Source organism: Clupea harengus, chromosome 11, assembly GCF_900700415.2.
Source record: "Clupea harengus chromosome 11, Ch_v2.0.2, whole genome shotgun sequence".
In the NCBI taxonomy this organism is placed as follows: Eukaryota; Metazoa; Chordata; class Actinopteri; order Clupeiformes; family Clupeidae; genus Clupea; species Clupea harengus.
This window is the reverse complement of record NC_045162.1, coordinates 15,197,124-15,218,878: the sequence shown is the minus strand read 5'-3', so window position 1 is coordinate 15,218,878 and position 21,755 is coordinate 15,197,124. Positions and strand designations below refer to the sequence as shown.

Sequence of the window (21,755 nt, the reverse complement as noted above, 5' to 3'; positions counted from 1 at the left end):
AACCACTGCAGCTTGCCTCTAGGCATAGTACAGCAGCTACCCTTCTGCAGAAAACAAACTCAGGGCTATTTCTGTAGCAGCTCTCCCTCTCTCTCTTGACTCCCTGCTCACACCTCCAGTGTACACAGGAGGGAGGTGGAGGCACAGGTGATGGTGGGGGTGGGGGGGGGTTTCCAATCCCTACCTGAGTAAAAAGCCTCAGCGACCCAGGGGGGCAGCCCGGGGTAAAAAATACCATCCTGTTGCCCTCCCTCAGGCCTCTGGGCAGCAGAGCGGGGCAGCCCTGGAGGGTAATGCAGCACTTAATGCACACGAGCCACAACTCCCAGAGTGGCGTATACATGTCAGCAGCACAGCTGCCCTCTCAGCTACGTGCTCAGCGCTAGCACCAGAGCCAGAGCCAGAGCCAGAGCCAGAGCCAGAGCCAGAGCCAGAGCCAGAGCCAGAGCTAGAGCTAGAGCTACACACTGCTGAAAGCTCAGGCACACAGCAAAACGGACACACATTCAGCTGACAGAAACTGAGGCATTCACTGACTGAAAGACGAGAGAGAAAGAGAGAGAGACGTTATTATTTATTTTTTAACGTGGCGGCTATAGCAGCAGTAGTACTTAGCAAAAAAGATCCAGTACTGTACACAGACACAGTAGCCAATCTCATTTACAGCTGCACGCCCAAGATCAACAGTAATCTCACCTCTCCTACCATAGAGTGCAGAGTACACAGTATCTCCCTGAGGGCCAGGCACTCTTCTCATGTATGCTGTTGTCTCGGTGTCTTGAAAAGGGAGGGGGAGGAGGAGGGGTTGTTGAGCGGCTAGGCAGGTAGGTAACTTGGGCTTAAAGCAGTGTCAGCACTTACTGGCTATTTTGATGACAAGAACTCAATGAATTCTAAAAGTGGTACAATTCTACAGTAAATAAATAAATAAGGAAGAATACAAAGATGAATGTACTGCAATTTCTTCTCCAGATATCAGGTGAAAATGTGGCAACACCTTACTGGGTGTTGAGTGGGGCCCCAGCGCGCTGACGTCAGAGTGTCCTCAGGGGCCCTGGCAATACGACCGGCCGGCATTAACAGCTGTAAATCACTGGCAACACAATGCCAAGGATGCCAAAAGAAAAAAGAAGAATAGCACCGTGCCACCCAGGCCTTCCACACACCCACCACCCTGGCTATCAGGTTCAGCACGTCCCTCTGTACGGCCATGTTCTGTGTTGCCTGTGGCGACCGAGGTGGGGGGGGGGGGGGGGGGGGATTGTGGGGATATATAACACCCCTGCTGTGACCTCACAGGACCCAGGGGAGGGAGTCCAGTGTCCTGAGTTCACTCACACACCCGGTCACACACTCACCAACCCAAATTGGCCCACTTTCTCTCTCACACACACATACCAGACAGAAGTGTGTCACAGGAGCAGAGCTCACAGGAGCCAAGTCGCTGAAATCAGGCCACACTGGGTGCTGGGGAGGAGTTTCTCTCTCTGTGTGTGTGTGTGTGTGTGTGTGTGTGTGTGTGTGTGTGTGTGTGTGTGTGTGTGTGTGTGTGTGTGTGTGTGTGTGTGTGTGTGTGTGAAACCACTTGAGGCTCAGCCAGGTAAGGAAGCAATAGGAAGGATAGTGAGGACACACATTTGAAATATGGGTGCCCAGGGCCCAGCTATGAGAAGCCCATTGTAGTGTACATACATTAAAGGCCATTGTAGTTTGTATACATTAAAGGCCATTGTAGTGTACATACATTAAAGGCCATTGTAGTTCACATACATTAAAGGCCATTGTAGTTTACATACATTAAAGGCCATTGTAGTTTGTATACATGAAAGGCCATTGTAGTTTACATACATTAAAGGCCATTGTAGTTTGTATACATTAAAGGCCATTGTAGTTTACATACATTAAAGGCCATTGTAGTTTGTATACATTAAAGGCCATTGTAGTTTACATACATTAAAGGCCTCCAGCCTGCAGTGAGACACACAGACATAAGTCCAATGTCCTAGGTCAAGCGCTGGAGGCCAAGCTCTTATCAGAACCGGAAAGTGCCGTGTCAGTGGAGATAATTCAAATACTCTCTGTTTGTCTAACCTTCTTACATGCAGGAAACCGTCCCAAAGCATCTGAACAGCCTTTGTTAGGAGGCCGCTAACGCAGGAGAGGCCACGCGAGCAGATTAAGAGACAACTCGGCTATTAACAGGGGTCCCCAAACTCCTGTCATTTTTCCACACAGTGCATCCATTGGCATGGGCGGAGGACGACACGTCATGAGACCAAACACACACAAACACACACACACAGACACACAAACACACACACACACACACACACACATCTCGGTGTTGTGAGTCAGAGCCTGTGGTCAATTAAGCTTAAGGTGGGGGTCACGTGAACTTTCCCTGCTGGGAGTGCACTCGCCCGCAGCCAGCTGTCAGCGCCTAAGGAGGATCTGTTCATCAGAAACCGGACCCCTACCTCCACCTCTGGCCCCCACTTCACTGGCCACCAAATCCAATAACCAGCGCCCCCAGCTCTCAGCGCCCTAACCCAGCCAAACCCAATCAAGCAGCAGGGAAGGCTGGGCCGGTACTGGAGAAGAGGGGCTGGTTGATAGAGGCTGCACAGCACAGGCATCCATTGATTGTATTTTCCTCCCTCCCCTCCCCTCCTTGCAAGGCCCTGGCTTTCAGCGGCGCGATGCGAGTCCTGATACGGGCGTGAGATGGGAGAGTGAGTGCTGTGTCGGCAGTCGGCGGAGCCAGGCGAGCTGGGCATTGTTACAGATTCGCTGGAAGACAGGCCCCCGAGCTGGGGTCCCCGCGGGACAGAGCCGGTGCTACAAACAGTAATGGAAACAGACTCCTGCTGACAATCTGGGCTCTTAGCAAGCGAGGCCGGGGGCACAGGGGGGTGGGTGATGTAACTTCAGAGGCTGCTTGAGTGAGAGGATGTAACATCACACACACACACACACACACACACACACACACACAAACACACACACGCACATACACACACACAGTCTGACTCATGGAAGTGTAGAGGGAGAGGGGGAAAAGAAAACAAAGACCACTTCAGACAAAGCTCCATGGAGAAACACTGGAGAGCAGAGGTCTGATCAGCGATGAAGACTCCCTTGGCTTGGGCTTTATCCTGGGATCAATAAGAACTGGCACACCAATCTCTGCAATGGAACTGGAAACAGACAGCATCCCTCCAGTGCACACACACTGCTCATCTGTAATGACACAATGCCACAATCTATTTCACCACCGAAGGAAGAATGCATCCTGGCTTAGTTTTCACCTGGACGTTCATCTCACAGGTGTTCCTACAGGGCCATTAGCAACCTTGCGACGATTTCTTAAACAAATATTAAATTGATCCTTAAACCCTTGATACATATCCCATGAATAGTATCTCAACAATGTTATTATATTATATTACAATATATATAATAGAATAATATAATATTTCTCCAAGGGAAACCTCTCTGTTAGAAGCAGTTACAGTAAGAGGAAGAGACCGCTGCGCTGACTGGGTCATAGTGACTGAGTGCAGCCGGCTACTGACAGAGACGAGGCTCCGCAGGCTTTTCCCTCTCCCCACACAGAGCAGGGATCCTTACATGTGGAGAGTAATGGTGTAGGCCTGTGAAGACAAGAGATTCTACTTCACACTGATTCTACACAAGGATTCTCACGGCAAACAGCGCTGCCTGGACTGGTTCACAGTCTCGGGGCAAAAGAGAACCAAGTATAAAACCAAGATTTTTATATTTAAGACAAAAAGGAGACACCAAATAGATTTAAAGCATTTAAAAAAAAAAAAAAAACACAAATCTATATGATGCCCGTGCGGCAGGACGTTGCTGTGATACGGCCGGTGACGTGGAGCTTCAGCCTCTTCGTCATGTTTATCTCTCGCCAGAGGAGACGCAGAGATGAGGTGCCCCGCGTCAGTCATTACCCTAGGTCCACTGCTGCATGCTTAAATGGCACGCCGTGCGTCAACAGGGCCATCAACACACACACACACACACACACACACACACACACACAGTCAAGATGCATTCACCCCTCACCGTCACAGAGATTTAATGGCCACTGGGCGTTTGCAGCAGTGCTAAGATTTACGCACATGCAGACGTGTCTCTCGTTTAATCATCCCTCTTTCATTTGCCTCCCCCCTCCTTCCTCCTCGTGCCATCTTTCCTCCCCAGCTCTGAGATGAGACACAGCACCTCAGTGGGCAGTGGGCAGTGAGCAGTGAGCAGTGGGCAGTGACACAGCACCTCAGTGAGCAGTGAGCTCTGCTCACTTGTGTGAGTGACTGAGGCTCTGACGTTTGCAGAACAGCTGATATACACAGGAAGCATTACACCTGACAGGGTGCAACAAAAAACTCAAACAATAATAGGCAGGAAAGAAAGTAAATGCAGAAAGAAATACAGAACAAAATGCAGGAAGAAATGCAAAAGGAAAGAAAAAAAGACAAAAAGAAAGAAAGAATTGAGTGAATGAACAGCTGAACAGCTAACATACAAAAAAAAAATTATGAATGGATGAATGAATGAATGAATGAATGAATGAATGAATGAATGTTGTGCCCTGTACATATCTAGTCAACTATGTCATCAACATACTATCTTCACACTTAACTCCTTCTTCTTTACTTCTCTGCACTAGATAGGGAAGGACACAGAGTTGGTTTCTTAGCAGGCCAAACACTCCACCTACACTGAGGCGATTCAGCTTATGGCGAGAGTTTCCAACCCAGGAAACGGGACAAGACTCTGAGACAGTGAGAGGAGTGAGGAGGATCGACCTCGCTGTCTAACGATGGCTGTTGGACAGCCGACCGTCTCCATCTGTGCCAAGAGACTCGCCCCGGGTCTTTCAAATAGGGGTTAGGCTACACACGGTGGAATTGAGTTAGGATACAAACTTGTCAAATCCAGCACATGCATGATGAGAAGAGTGAGGTGAGTGAGAACACACACACACACACACACACACACACACACACACCAGGCTTCATTCTATCACCTCGTCTTCCTCACGTGACATCACCTGCCACCCTACGTCTGGCTAGAGGAAGTATGGATCACTGCCAGTGACAAGCTCCAGAGCACTAGGGCTGGGCGATATGGAAAAAAAATGTATCACGATATGTTTTTCCATATTGATCGATCTCGATTCTTATCACGATATGTAGTTTTTGCATCCTCACACAAAACTTTGTCAAACCAAACGCCGTCATTCTCAGCAGAACTTTGTTAGAAAAAAAGTTGTCAGAGCTAGATGAGGGAGCTGTTGACTAGCTTTCTGAATGAGCTAAAGTAGCAGCTTTTACAGTTAATACCGCTGTGGTGTTTCTGTTAACTGGTACAGCAAGAAAACGTACTTTTGATATAATACGAAATAGTTGTTTTCTGCAAGCTAGTTCACTCGTGTAAAGTAAACCCATGTTTAGTCCTCCAGTTGCTGACTGCTGAAGAATGAATGCCTCCACTTGTCGCTAACCTAACTTCGCTAGCTAGTCAAACTTAACAAACTAGCAGAAGGTCTATGATAGTACACAACATTTGAATTGTTTCCTTCATGGTATACGTTAATGGCGATTGTGTTGTTTAGTTTGACTTAATTTTGTCTGAGTCTGAGATCTGAGTGGAGTTTGGTTGTAGTATCCATGGCAACCGGAGGACTAAACATGACTTTACTTTACACAAGTGAACTAGCTTGCAGAAAACAACTATTTCCTATTATATTGTAACGTGCTGGCATAGTCGCCCCATAATGCCGTGCGGCACTAGCGCTCAACGATGTTCCCTAACAATGTTCTTTACTGTTCTAATTGCATGTCGTTGTTCTGTGTTGGGACGGAGTTTATACAGGTGTGTGACGGTAGCACAGTCTGTTCGTGATAACTTGTACCAGGGGATAAAGCCCGTGCTATTTTGACAGTGTGTTGTGTTTAAGGCCATAACAAATATTACGCACTTCCGTGATTTGTTACAATATCAAAAGTGAAAAACACAATGTCAAAATGGCACGGCACGCGCCTGCCGCACGGCATTATGGGGCGACAATGCCAGCACGTTACAATATAATAGGAAATAATTGTTTTCTGCAAGCTAGTTCACTTGTGTAAAGTAAAGTCATGTTTGGTCCTCCGGTTGCCATGGATACTACAACCAAACTCCACTCAGATCTCAGACTCAGACCAAATGAAGTCAAACTAAACAACACAATTGCCATTAACGTATACCATGAAGGAAACGATTCAAATGTTGTGTACTATCATAGACCTTCTGCTAGTTTGTTAAGTTTGACTAGCTAGCGAAGTTAGGTTAGCGACAAGTGGAGGCATTCATTCTTCAGCAAAGTCGGCAACCGGAGGACTAAACATGGGTTTACTTTACACGAGTGAACTAGCTTGCAGAAAACAACTATTTCGTATTACAAAAGTAAGTTTTCTTGCTGTACCAGTTAACAGAAACACCACAGCGGTATTAACTGTAAAAGCTGCTACTTTAGCTCATTCAGAAAGCTAGTCAACAGCTCCCTCATCTAGCTCTGACAACTTTTTTTCTAACAAAGTTCTGCTGAGAATGACGGCGTTTGGTTTGACAAAGTTTTGTGTGAGGATGACGGCGTTTGGTTTCACAACGTTTTGTGTGAGGATGACGCCGTTTGGTTTGACAAAGTTTTGTGTGAGGATGACGCCGTTTGGTTTGACAAAGTTTTGTGTGAGGATGACAGAGGTTTTTCTGAGACTGAAGCCGTTTCGCCTGAGTCTGACTACTTTTGGTCTGAGACCTGACGCCTTTTCGTTTGAGTCTGACACTTGAGTCTGAGATCTGAGGATGTCCTAATATGAACACCGTACGCCAGACTCCGACACTGTTGTTGCGCTTACTTTTGCCACGTGAGATCGAATACATGTCACAAGGAAATAATCGAGATCGATCGAAATTTTATCACGATCCCGAATCGAGATCGAAAAATCGCCCAGCCCTACAGAGCACACACACAAACTCATTCTGACACAGACACACACATGCACACTTACATGTGTACACACACACACACACACACACACACACACACACACACACACACACACACACTTTAATCCCGTCAGTCCAGGTGATGACGCACGGGTGACGGTGGAGCATATGAAAGCTGAAGTGCCCGGGTAAGTAGTGGCTGCGGGCTTCATTATCTGGCCAACGGAGCAGACAGCACAGGCAGAGAGTCACTGAGCCAAGAGACCCCAACATGATGCCTCAGAGCCCACTGGCACTAATGATGAGGACACGTCACCAGGGACCACACCTGGGTCACAGACGGGCAACAGGGGCCTAAACTACACACAACCACAACCGTGAGTTTCACATCGCAAAACCTGCTGATGTCTGAATCAGATGTGAAATAGAGGAACAATCTGAAACCGAGGCCAACGTGGTAAACAAAGTTTTTTTTTAGGAGAGAGAGAGGAGAGGGAGAGGGAGAGGGGGAGGGGGAGAGAGAGAGCAAGAGAGAGAGAGAGAGAGAGAGAAAGAGAAAGAGAGCAAATGGGAGAGACAGAGAGAGGGGAGTGGGTGGATTTATCAAAACAAAAAGTAAAGAACAGGAGAGAAGAAAGGGGGGACATGTAAAAGTTTTGATTGGATGACAAACCACTCCACAAAACACGATGTGATTGAGCCCCTGTGGCAGATCTGGACTGATCCCAGCTGTTTCAGCACCTCCAGGCCCTCTAAAGCTCCGACTCCCTGAGACGTTCATCTCCTGCATCCTTTTCTCTCTTTCTCTTTTTCTCTTTTTCTCTCTTTCTCCCTCTCCCTCTCCCTCTCTCTCTCTCCCTCTCTCTCTCTCGCCCTCCCTCTCTCCCTCTCTCTCCCCCCCCCCTCTCTCTCTCTCTCACACACAGTGTCTCTGGTCTCTCCGTTTCTCCCTCCTCGAGCTCTGTTTCCTCAGCAATCGATAGTGAGTGTGGAGAGACTGGAGGAAGCACACAGCCTAGGGAGAAAGGTCAAACTTGGATTTCATAAGATCCAACATAAGACACACTCTTTTTCACACTCTTTTTCAAAAAAAGAGAGGAAACAAATGTGGGGATTTTTACAGAGCAAGGACTTCAGAAGAGGAGCATAGGAGTATATCCTATCACCTACAAACTTCATTTTTCCATGCTGTTTAAAGGGCAAGTTATGAATAAAGACATGAATCAAACCAACATCCATCTATCTATCCATCTATCCATGTATCTATCCATCTATCATCCATCTATATATAAATATATATAGACGGATAGATGGATCTATCTATATATATATGTATATATATATATAGATGGATATATATATAGATATATAGGTATACGAGATATATATATATATATATGCTTTTTTCACGTTTAGCAGACATTTTTCTCCAGAGTCCCAACAAGGTGAACATTATTTCTGTACGTGTGCTCCTTGGGAATCAACTCCATGACCATGGCCCTAATTGCTGTGGGCTCTTTGCTCTACTAGTTGAGCTGAAGCAGTTTCCACCAGTCTCAAAACACACAGAAACACAAACACACACTCTCAGAGAGGAGATGGAAGAGAGGGGGATGGAGCGGAGAGCTGGAAGGGAGGAGAGGAGACACAGAGTACCCTTTGCCTCTGGGTATCTGATTCCTGAACTAGCCTGCCTGAGAGCTCAGCAACAATATACGAGATAGAGCCCAAGAGAGAGAGACAGAGTGAGAGAGAGAGAGAGAGAAGAGAGAGAAGAGAGAGAGAGAGAGGGAGAGAAAGAGAGATGAGGGTCAAGAGAGAGAAAAGAGAGAGAGACAGAGTGAGAGAGAGAGAGAGAGAAGAGAGAGAAGAGAGAGGGAGAGAAAGAGAGAGATGAGGGTCAAGAGAGAGAAAAGAGAGAGGGGGGAGAGAGAGAGATGAGGGCCAAGAGAGAGAACAGAGAGAGAGAGGGAGAGAAAGAGAGAGGGGGGAGAGAGAGAGATGAGGGCCAAGAGAGAGAACAGAGAGAGAGAGGGAGAGAAATAGAGAGATGAGGGTCAAGAGAGAGAACAGAGAGAGAGAGAGAGAGAGAGAGATGAGGGCCAAGAGAGAGAACAGAGAGAGAGAGGGAGAGAGGGAGAGAGAGAGGGAGAGAAAGAGAGAGAGAGGGAGAGAAAGAGAGAGGGGGAAGCTAGAGGCGCCACAGCACACTCTGTTAAAAAAGGCTTCTTTGGAAGAACCACTGCAGACTTGACTTGGACGCCCCTGATAAACAGTGTCTTCTTCTTTTCACACATCTGTTAGACTACTAGCTGGAGAGATTTCACATTAGAAAGTTTGAAGTGGAATTGGGAAAGGAAAAGTGTGTTTGGTTCATTCCCATGGAAAAAACCCTTCAAGGTTCTTCTTGGAATACAAAAAAAGACATACAAAAGGTATACCATACTATCCGTTATACTATATTATATTATATGCATGCTAGGCTATAACTATATTAAACTGTGCTATTCTATACTATACAGTAAAAGACATGTTTTGGTGCCGCAGGAGCAGCAGTGGTGTGGTGTGAGCTTGACTCAGCTGGGTCAGACACAGACGGGTCAGTCATGACGGATGGTTCCTCTCACACCCAGAACATTACAGACACAAGGGCCCAGCGGGGAGCTCCAGGTCACCCCTGCCTACCTCTCTACCACTGCACTCTACACACGGACCTCACTAAGCCTCACCAGAACCATTACTTTCAGAACCTTTGACATTAAACACATCATCCCTGGATGACGTGGATAAATGGTTGTGACTCTGAGACTGATGGGCACAGCTGATATGATTAATGCGTGAACTGAGGACTGTGCTGAGCTGATGACATGAGTGGAGTCAGGTGTGCTGCTGCTGCTGCTGCTGCTGCTGCTGCTGCTGGGCTGGAGTGGAAGCATGCTGCCTCGATGCCTCTATGAAGATGAGATTAACCATCTCTGACTTAAGTTGTTTAAGAGGGACCTGGACATGGGATTCACTCAAACACACACACACACACACACACACACACACACACACTCACTCAAACACACACACACACACACTGAAACACAAACACACACAAACACACACATACACACTAACACAAACACACACAAACACACACATACGCATACACACAACTCTCTCTCACACACACACACACACACACACACACACACACACACACACACACACACACCTCCTTGCCTCCAAAGAATACAGGCCACAAGCTGAGTACACACATACTGTTTTAATCTGAGACCAAGTGCCATAGAGGGTATGCTCATGACGTCACAAGCATTCTAATTCTTGGCTCCATGCCTTACCTAATCAGTTCAAGAGTACAAGTACCAATGCAAGAGTACAGACCCCTTCTACCTCATGCTTTAAAGACATCATTTGCCCATCATCTCCAACCTCACACACACTAACCCCCACCAAGCAGTAAGAACGCCAGATACCATCTGACCAGGTTTTTAATGAGCATATTTATTGGACTCATATGCATTTGATCTCTGCAGGGTCGTATTCTTCCAGGTTTCTCCAAATAGGCATCTTAACCGGCTCCAAAAGTAGAGAACAGGAGACGGCCGAAGAATGAGAGATGGCGTGAGGAGAGGAGAAGAGAGGGGAGGGGGAGAATAAGGGGGAGGGGGAGCCTGTGGAGGAGGGGGAAGGAGAGAGGAGATTTGAGGAGAGGAGAGGAGAGTTGAGGCGAGGCGACGCGAGGAGAGCACACGGTGACTAAGCACAGGGAAGCCATGGCTGCTGAGTCAGCTCCCTCGGCAGCTGCAAGCGAGAGAAACCGGGAATGGAGGGAGGGAGAGAGAGGGGAAGGGAGGTAAAGAGAGGGGGGGCAGGGAGGGAGGGAGGGAGGGAAGGAGATATGGGAGGAAGAGGAGGAGGGAGAGGAAGATTTAGGGAGAAAAATGACTGGGGCCTGAACACTAGTCTCCCTTATGCAAGGTGGCTGACATCGAGAGCGGGAGACTCAGTGCAAGATTACATAACTGCTCCAGAGGAACACAACCCCAGACGAGAGGGGGGGAAAGGTGTGTGTGTGGGGGGGGGGAGTGTGAGTGTGTTTATGGAGGGTAATCCCTCAGTGACCGTATGTGCCTTTCCCTTGCTCTATCTCTTTTACTCACTAGCACACACACACACACACGCACGCACGCACGCACGCACACGCACACACGCACACACACACACACACACAAGCACACACACACACACACACACACACACACACACACACACACACACACAAGCACAGACACAAGCACAGACACAAGCACAATCAAACACAAGACACACAAAACAAGATTCAGTGATGCATAAAGGTCAGAGCCATGAATTGTTGATTTTCTCTCAACAATCTCTCAGTAGATTTAAATGCTTGTGTTGGAGTGTCCTCTTGATTGAATTGCTATTCTCCAGCATGCGTGGAGCTCCATTTATCTGTGGCTAGGGAAAATGAACTGACTTATATTGGTTTATAATTGAATGCAGCATTGAATTCCTCTGACATGTGTAGAAAGAGCTCAAAGGAAGCCAAATGTTCTAAAAAGCCCCGGTTGATTACCACAAGGTTACATTCTTTCATGTGCTCTCTTGATTTGAATGGATCTCTGGCCAAAAGGTGACTCGGACATCACTTCCTAGATGGAGATTTAAGAACGTATTAATATCCAAACTTCCCTCTGAGTCCAGGCGAAAACAGGATTACGACGAACTAGCGAGGACAGTAACTGTGAGGAAAACAAATGGCAAAAGACACCCCCAGCCACACCCCCCCACCCACCCTCACCCCCCAACATAATATTTCATCCTGCATGCCCGAGAGGTGATTTACTGTGTGGTCCGTCCTTCGGTTGGAGAAATCCTCCTCTGAAAAGGACTTAATCCTCAGCTGGGCTCTGTTCTTTGGCGTACTTGCACAAAAGCCCCAAGGGTGTGGGGCGTTAGCGACAGTCGCCCTGTGTGTGCTCAATCATCCCCTCTGTTGGCTCCTGAGGGGAGGTGGCGTAAATAAAGGACTGAACTGAACACTGGAGGTGAAGACAGCAGAATGGAGCTGGAAACAGGTAGTACAGAATTCACAAACCACACATACAGTACACACACACAGTCTCAAACATGGTCTCACACACACACACACACACACACACACACACACACACACACACACACACTACACTGAAACAAGACACATTTCATTGTGTCTACATCCCTGCAGTCAAACAAATTAATGTGTGTGTGTGTGTGTGTGTGTGTGTGTGTGTGTGGTGTGTGTGTGCGTGTGTCAGTGTGTGTGTGAGAGTGTTTAGAGTAGGCTTCTGCCTTGCTGAGACACAGAAGGTCCATTCTATTCCTGCTCTCCATACGGTCGTGTCTTGTGCCTGATACCATCCAAATGGACCACTGAGAGGTGAGCAGAACTTCTTTCACAGACACAGAAGGCAGAACAGGGACGCACACACAGACACACACACACACCAGCCTGACTCCCTCACACTGAGGATGTCTGTGCTCTACCCCGTCACCGTGTTTCAAATTCGGTGTGCTCCGGGCGAGCGAACTCGTAAAGTGACCTTTGGTGACCTTTGAGACGAGATAACGGCAGATCAATGGTGTGATCGTGTCCACATGAATTACTGCCGAGAGACACACACAAACACACACACACACACGCTCCTTATCAATCTCTGACGAGCTTACCCACTACCTCTGTCCCCAGCGGGGAGTGATGGAGGGGTGTCTGGTAATAGAGTTACACAGGGTTATCTCTGCCTCGAGTAGAGTAGAGGACTGCCAGAACTCATGGCTCTCCAGTTGGGAGAACTTAAGGGGCTACTGAAACTCTTGCAGGCAGAAAATCGCTGCTTGTTTTTATTCAGATTCTGTGAAGAGATAAACATTTTCAACACACGATTTAAATCCTTCAAGTGCTTGCCTGTGTGTGTAAACACGGGCAACGAGGCGAAAACAAAATCAACAGAGAGAAATTGCTGAGTAAACCATTTTCAATGAAAAGGAGGGGGGATTTCCTGGGGGGGGGGTTGCAGCACAGAGGCAACGCTGCTGTCCCATACCACACGAGGACCCAGGTTCGAGTCCAGCCTAAAGTCGTTTCTCAACCCACTCCCACTCTTTCTCTCGACTCATTTCCTGTCGAAACCCAAAATTAAATCTTAAAAAAAAAGAAAGCTCCTGCCTAACAGCCCCTTCAGAAACACTCTCTGACATCAGGTTTGGACCAACACTAGCCCAAGTAATTATTCAAACTGGCTATACTGCTGCAGCTTTTTCCGCTTGGTATCATGCAAACCTCCTGCTCTTCCTTTACCACTGACATCAATTGACCACTGTGCTCAATGCAAAATATCTCCATTGACTATGACACATGTGCATCTGATTACTGGTATCCATGAAACCCAGGGTGTGGAGAGGGTTGTCTCATCAAGGCTTCAGTAGACTCTCCACCTCAACCAATTTTAGAACCAGTCAGTAAAAGACCAATTTTTTTTCTTCCTCTCCTGCTGAACTTCTGGAAGGCAGAGGAACCGGATGCGCGTTTCCATGGATACCAGATTCTGGGTTATTTTTTCAGTAGCATTTTTGATTTATTTTTGTTGGGAGCCTCGTTCGGTGCGATTCTTGTTTTGTCTCCGTGACAATGCCATCCCGAGACGAAGGACGGCGACATCCTCATCAAATCTGAATACATGCATGCGAATGAGCGACATGAAAAAGGTGCGCTCACAACGCCTCCACTCCAGCAGTCTGCTGAAGAGCTACATTTGGACAGGAGGGTACACAGTTGATTTAAAAGGCAGATTAGCCCACATCCCATACTAATTGCTGTCTGAGAGATAAGAAAAACTGGAGATGGAGGCCTTGCTGGACATACACACACACACACCAGCATTAAACTCCCTGCTGTTTCTGAGTCACTGGGTCCAGCCTCCCTGGTCCTGCCAAGGTGTCACAGGGAGCTCAGCTCAGCACTAATAATCATCAGCAGAAGCACTCAAGCTCTCTCACAGAGCACAGAGGACATCCTTATACAATACACATTTACAAGTTGAGAGACCTAGTAAAGACGTTTCCTTTTTTTGTTTTGCTTGTGCAATCTAATAGGTGTGAATGAGCATGTTGTGGGTGATCTACGAGATAAACCTAGAATTAGAATACAAAGCTAGAATCTCTAGATGAAATCCATTACAAACAGCAGGAGGGCAGGAGGAGCCTGCAAATAAGGCCTTTGCCAGCAGCCGTGCTTCTACAGTGCACAGGTGTGTGTGGAAGGAGACAACACACACTCGAGACGGGAATGAACTTTGACCCAGCAGCCAAAACATGTAGCCGACATCCTCGAGCTACAGCTAAATGTGTAATTTAGGGATTGTCATGAATGACAAAATGTTTCACTTGTGATGAGGGAATCGATTTCTTTGAAAGTTGAAATGGTGGGTAATGTGATAGAAATAGCTGATGCAATCAGGGAAGGTTGTGAAACAGCCTACTGTTCCAAAAGTGTGTTGGGTATTAAATGCAAATAGGCGAGGATGTTAAAGTGAAACATATGAAAATGTTACATATTCTTTCTCTTTCTTTCCCACACATGATAATGTTTGTGTTCCCCTGCTATTACACGCACTGAGGTTCACACAGAGATATTCATCTGAGGGCAAACAGAACTGTTGAGATGCAAAACCTACATTCTGGCAAAATTCAGACAAGGACTTCACAGTCACACACACACACACACACAACCCCGGAGCAGGGACAGCCCTGCCTTTTGACTTCCCGGAGAGCAGGGTAAACACACAAGCCGCGTGGAGTGGCACAAAACTAATCTGCTGCTTATTTTTTTCCAATTAGAGCAACGTGCCCTGCGTCAGCAGCCAGGGGGCCCAGGCCAGCAGTGTGGGGGCAGCCAGGGGTGCACCTTCTCCCAAGGGGCCCAGAGGAGATCCGGGGGGGGGGGGGCATCAAACGCCACAAAGTAGGGACTGTTCCGAGCCACATAGCGAACATAGTGTAGTTCTGGCTTTCAACAAGTGTGTGTGTGTTTATATTTGTGTATGTTCGAAGGAGAGAGAGAGAGATGTAAGAGAGAATGTGAGTGTGTGCCACTGCGAGTGTGTGTGTGTGTGTGTGTGTGTGTGTCGGGTAGTATGACAGGAGAGAGGAAGAGCAAGGAGTAGGACCAAGACTGAAGAAATCTGCTGCGCTCTACTGCCAACAGGATAGACAGCAGTGTGTTCACCCCCTTCCCCCTTTCTCCCGACAGCCAGCAGACACAAGCACCCCTCAGCACCCCCACCCTGCCCCCTCCGGAGCGCCCCTCTGCCCGTGTCCCCTCTCTCCCGGGCCGGCCAGGAGGAACCACTGGGCCCCTGGACCACAGGCTCTCTGGAGCAGCAGCTGCGAATCATCCGTCCGCTGTCACCCGCCCTCCGAGCCACACAAACACTGTCCTATTGATTTAGCATTCGCAGAAGACCGCCAGCACACCCCACCTTCCTGGAGGAAACACAGGTTGAACTGTGCTGCCTTGCCGCTTGCTCTGATTGGGCGCGTGATCGCCTTGACTCTGATGAATGCTGTCTTTAGATGAGACTCTGGTGTTTGAGAGAGAGAGAGAGTGAGAGTGTGTGTGTGTGTGTGTGTGTGTGTTTATATGTGTGTATGTTCGAAGGAGAGAAGAGAGATGTAAGTGCGCACGCGCGTGCGTGCGTATGTGAGGGAGTGAGTGTATTTGCTGATGTTAATTTTGGACACAGAACAGGTACTAATGTCACACAGCAGCTTTTAGCTGTGCTATAGTTGGCATCAGCTGTGGCATTATAAACCTATATATTATGAAGCCCGTCTTTACTCAGGTGAAGAGGGACCACTACTGACACGCTTCTTGCCATTGAGATGCAATACTTCAAGCACTATCAGCCATAGTAGTTACATTGGTTCTATTAGAATAAAATATCCTTGGTAGTTCAAGTGGCAGAATGGAATGGTATTAACACTAGTAGCACTATAATCAGCCATATTCAAGACCTGCGAGATTGTAGCAGTTCATGTGAGTGCAGGAATGAATGTGTCCCGTTCCTCGTCTCCTGTAACTTCACCCAGGCTCTTGATTTCGGCGGAGCTGTGTCTGAACCTGGGACGTGTATCTAGAATGAATGAATAACAGTGCGGTTCTGAACCTGAGACGTGTATCTAGAATGAATGAATAACAGTGCGGTTCTGAACCTGAGACGTGTATCTAGAATGAATGAATAACAGTGCGGTTCTGAACCTGAGACGTGTATCTAGAATGAATGAATAACAGTGCGGTTCTGAACCTGAGCCGTGTATCTAGAATGAATGAATAACAGTGTGGTTCTGAACCTGAGACTCGTATCTAGAATGAATGAATAACAGTGCGGTTCTGAAACTGAGACGTGTATCTGTAGTGAATGAGAGTGCGGTTCTGAACCTGAGACGTGTATCTAGAATGAATGAATAACAGTGCGGTTCTGAACCTAAGACGTGTATCTAGAATGAATGAATAACAGTGTGGTTCTGAACCTGAGACTCGTATCTAGAATGAATGAATAACAGTGCGGTTCTGAACCTGAGACGTGTATCTAGAATGAATGAATAACAGTGCGGTTCTGAAACTGAGACGTGTATCTAGAATGAATGAGAGTGCGGTTCTGAACCTGAGACGTGTATCTAGAATGAATGAGAGTGCGGTTCTGAACCTGAGACGTGTATCTAGAATGAATGAATAACAGTGTGGTTCTGAAACTGAGACGTGTATCTAGAATGAATGAATAACAGTGTGGTTCTGAACCTGAGACGTGTATCTGTAGTGAATGAGAGTGCGGTTCTGAACCTGAGACGTGTATCTAGAATGAATGAATAACAGTGCGGTTCTGAACCTGAGACGTGTATCTAGAATGAATGAATAACAGTGTGGTTCTGAACCTGAGACTCGTATCTAGAATGAATGAATAACAGTGCGGTTCTGAAACTGAGACGTGTATCTGTAGTGAATGAGAGTGCGGTTCTGAACCTGAGACGTGTATCTAGAATGAATGAATAACAGTGCGGTTCTGAACCTGAGACGTGTATCTAGAATGAATGAATAACAGTGCGGTTCTGAACCTGAGACGTGTATCTAGAATGAATGAATAACAGTGTGGTTCTGAACCTGAGACTCGTATCTAGAATGAATGAATAACAGTGCGGTTCTGAAACTGAGACGTGTATCTAGAATGAATGAATAACAGTGTGGTTCTGAAACTGAGACGTGTATCTAGAATGAATGAATAACAGTGTGGTTCTGAACCTGAGACGTGTATCTGTAGTGAATGAGAGTGCGGTTCTGAACCTGAGACGTGTATCTAGAATGAATGAATAACAGTTGCGGTTCTGAACCTGAGACGTGTATCTAGAATGAATGAATAACAGTGCGGTTCTGAACCTGAGACGTGTATCTAGAATGAATGAATAACAGTGTGGTTCTGAACCTGAGACTCGTATCTAGAATGAATGAATAACAGTGCGGTTCTGAAACTGAGACGTGTATCTGTAGTGAATGAGAGTGCTGTTCTGAACCTGAGACGTGTATCTGTAGTGAATGAGAGTGCGGTTCTGAACCTGAGACGTGTGTCTAGAATGAATGAATAACAGTGTGGTTCTGAACCTGAGACTCGTATCTAGAATGAATGAATAACAGTGCGGTTCTGAACCTGAGACGTGTATCTAGAATGAATGAATAACAGTGCGGTTCTGAAACTGGGACGTGTATCTAGAATGAATGAATAACAGTGCGGTTCTGAAACTGAGACGTGTATCTAGACTGAATGAATAACAGTGCGGTTCTGAACCTGAGACGTGTATCTAGAATGAATGAATAACAGTGTGGTTCTGAAACTGAGACGTGTATCTAGAATGAATGAATAACAGTGCGGTTCTGAACCTGAGACGTGTATCTGTAGTGAATGAAAGTGCGGTTCTGAACCTGAGACGTGTATCTGTAGTGAATGAGAGTGCGGTTCTGAACCTGAGACGTGTATCTAGAGTGAATGAGAGTGTGGTTCCTGAGAGGGAGAAGCCGAGGTGTGGAGCGTTTGCTCCGCCTGACGAAGGCTGCCCGCTCTCACCTCAGCACAGTGCGAACACGCTCACACGCTCACAGCCAAACACCAGCACTCACACACACAGCATGAGGGAGCAGCACTGAAGAAACAATTACAGTCACTGATGATTCAAACTTCACAGTCCATAAGCAGCACTGTCAAAAAAAAGCGTTATGACAATCCAGTTAAATTACCCTGAAGTGCATTTATGGATGCTTATGAATGTAAATCGTATTAATGTGTGATGCTAATGGACTGTTGAAACAGGGGCTGATTGGCTGGCCAACTCGAGCTTGACTGGTTGATTAACTAGCAGCTGACTCACGGAGGACTGAATGACAGCCTGTCTTTGTGCTGGTATTTACCCAAGTAGAGAGCCGCAACAGATCATAAGCAGCACTATATATTAGGGGCGACAGTGGTACAGTGGTAGAGAAGTCGTTTAATAATCAGAAGGTTGCTAGTTCGATTCCCTGTCGAAGTGTCCTTGAGCAAGACACTGAACCCCTAATTGCTCCTGATGTGCAGTGTGCCATCAGTGTAAATGTAAAATGTGTATACATTGTAAGTCGCACATATGTAAGTTGCTTTTGATAAAAGCGTCTGCTAAATGACTAAATAATAATAAATAAATAAATAAATAAAATAAATAATAATAATAATAATAAGATCAGTCCCAAAATCATCTGCCATCAGAGTATAGAACCTCTTCTGTAGTTAAAGGTGACCTGTTTATGTGTGTGCGCTTGTGTGTTTGTAAGTGTGTGTGTATGCACATATGTATATATATATATTAGTGCTGTCAGATTAACGCGTTATTAACGGCGTTAACGCAAACCCATTTTAACGCCGTTCATTTTTTTATCGCGAGATTAACGTGAATCTTTTTTTTTTTTTAAGATTAACGTTCTTTTTGGCCTCGCAAACTGTGTGGTAGGCTAACGTTACAGTTTGAGTGAATGGTGAGCGCAATACGGCGAAATGGATGATAAAAAGCTTCTAAATGGGCAAAAGAAACGAGCTTCACTGTTGTCTGAAAATGTCAACAGGCAGCTGGCTGAAAGCAAAGAAGTACCGGTAGTAGGCTTACCTTTTATTGGTAACATAACTGTTACGGTTCATTGTTTCTGAAATAAGAGGCCTGACTGCTATGTTCCCAGCAAACTTGAAAAAAAGAAAATATTAAGCCATGGTTTAACTGCACTATAGGCTGTCCTTGTTCACCTGAAATGTGCACTTTATAATTTTATTTTGTACCGCCCTGTTTGGCAATGTTGGTTTTCAATAAAATAAAACATTTGCATAAAGCAAGCCAATCGACTTTTCCATGTTGATAAGGGCATTAAAATAAAAACAAAATGATGGAAAAAAATAAATAAACGAAGGGACATTTAGAATAGATAAAAATTTGCGATTAATCACGATTCATTTTGAGTTAACTATGACATAAATGCGATTAATCGCGATTAAATATTTTAATCGTTTGACAGCACTAATATATATATATATATATATATATATGTATATATGACTATGTGGTACGTGTAAAGACTTACTGTATCATATATTATAAGTGCGTGTGTGTTTGTGTCTGTGGTGTAAATGAGTGAATTACGACTGTAGATGGAGTGAACGTGCCTTTCTTGTCACACAGGCTCAAAGACAGGGCAGTAGTGAGTGAACGTACCTAAACAGCCTCTGTGGCTGGAGCATGACAGAAACGGACTGAGGCTCGACCCGAACTCACCCACATACACTCTCCACTGTTATATTTATGCAAATATTGACTTTTCTGTACAGACCAGCAAAAACAGAGGCCTTGGAATGTGTGTGTGTCTCTCTCGATGTGTGTGTGTGTGTGTGTGTGTGTGTGTGTAGAAGACTCCACAGATAAAACAGGCGGCAGTACACAAAAATATGCTCAGGTAAACAGAAATGTGACCACATACAAACAAAACAGAAATGTGAGACACAGCCCATGCAATGCACATGTATGCAGACACACACATACACAATTACACACACCAAAAAAAGTTTATAAATACAAACCCACAGCGATACGGCGATAAACAAACCAGATACCCACCTGATTTGTGACTAAGTAAACACACACAAACACACACACACACACACACACACACACACACACACAAACACAAAACACACACACTTGAGCGAGGTAACCTAACACAGGGAACACACCATCCTACGACCACCTGCGCGTCTCCTACAGGCCGCTGGCCAGACGGAGAAGATAAAGCGGCGGTAAGGAACACCGACAGCAGCACAGCCTGCACTGATAAACGCTAGCTAGCCTGCTGACTGTTGAACGCTAGCTAGCCTGCTGACTGATGTGTGTCAGCCACAGATTAAGTGCCATGCCGTGAGAACTATTGTCATATTCTCACTGGGTTTCGTGTGTGGCAAGTGTGTTGATTCCCTCATTTACATGACTATGTACCATGAAATAATGGAGGATGTTATGAAAACAAACTACCTACAAAACCATACCTTGAAAATAATCAAAGCCTCCATATTGCTGCTTAAAATAAGCACGACATTGAGCATTAAGGATGGCGTGGTGCTAAAAAAGAAAGGCTGTCCTACTGTGACCTCACCTGCCTATCCCTCGGCACATGGGCTCGCTGGGACAGTGGTGTGTCACACGGATGAGAAATCTCAACCCGGCTCCGCAGTTCACAGACGGAGGTGTCTGGAGTCGCTTCCGCCTTTTATGTCCAGTCAAGACCGTCCAACAGAGTGGCAGGAAACTAATCTCACAAGGAGCTGAGAAGACAACACAGTTCACAGCTTGTGCTGGGAGAAAGAGTGACAGAGAAACATAGAGAGAGAAAGGAAGACAGAGAGAGAGGGGAGAGAGACATATAGAGAGAGAGAGAAAGAAAGAGAGAGAGGGGAGAGAGACATATACAGAGAGAGAACCTAACCAACGTGTATATGTGAATCTGCATGTTTGTGTGAGTATGTGTGTGTGTGTGTGTGTGTCTGTGCGTGTGTGTGTGTATTCGTGTGTGTGTGTGTGTGTGTGCTTGTTTCAGAGAAAGCAAATGGAAGATTGTACTACAATACAGAGAGAGAAGAGTGGAGAGGAGATTCCATCCATCTGAAACACACCCAATGCTCCTGGCACAGAGTAACACAAGTACAAACACATACACACACACTACACACACACACACTCACACACAATACATGAAGTGACTTGACACCCACATGTGATGGTGAATGGGCAGCATGCAGATCATATCTTTTCTGGTCTCTCCAGATGGATTTCCAATCATGTGAGAAAGCCCTCCACAATGGCACTGTAAAACCAACAGACACTAGGTTACTAACACTCACTCTCTCACACACACACACACACGCACACACACACACGCACACGCACACGCACACGCACACGCACACGCACACACACACACACGCACACACGCGCACACACGCACATTACACCCTCAACCTGAGCGCAGCGATGCACCCAAACACCTTGCAGCCTGGAGCAAACGTTCATGGCACCAATGGGGCCACCTCAGCGAGCACAAAGAGGATTTCCTTTGGGAC

At 46.3% G+C, this 21,755-nt stretch overlaps 1 protein-coding gene across 2 annotated transcripts in view; it reads right to left on the bottom strand.

The window, feature by feature from the left end:
- LOC105910009 (transcription factor HIVEP3) overlaps positions 1-21,755 on the bottom strand; it is an 83,429-nt gene that overhangs the window by 42,538 nt on the left and 19,136 nt on the right. The window contains exon 2 of one of the 2 annotated variants that reach the window (XM_031575647.2): positions 21,408-21,499. The exons of the other annotated variant lie outside the window; for it this stretch is intronic. The gene's annotated coding sequence lies outside the window, so the exon portion shown is untranslated. The remainder of the gene's footprint in view (positions 1-21,407; positions 21,500-21,755) is intronic. 2 annotated transcript variants of the gene reach the window in all.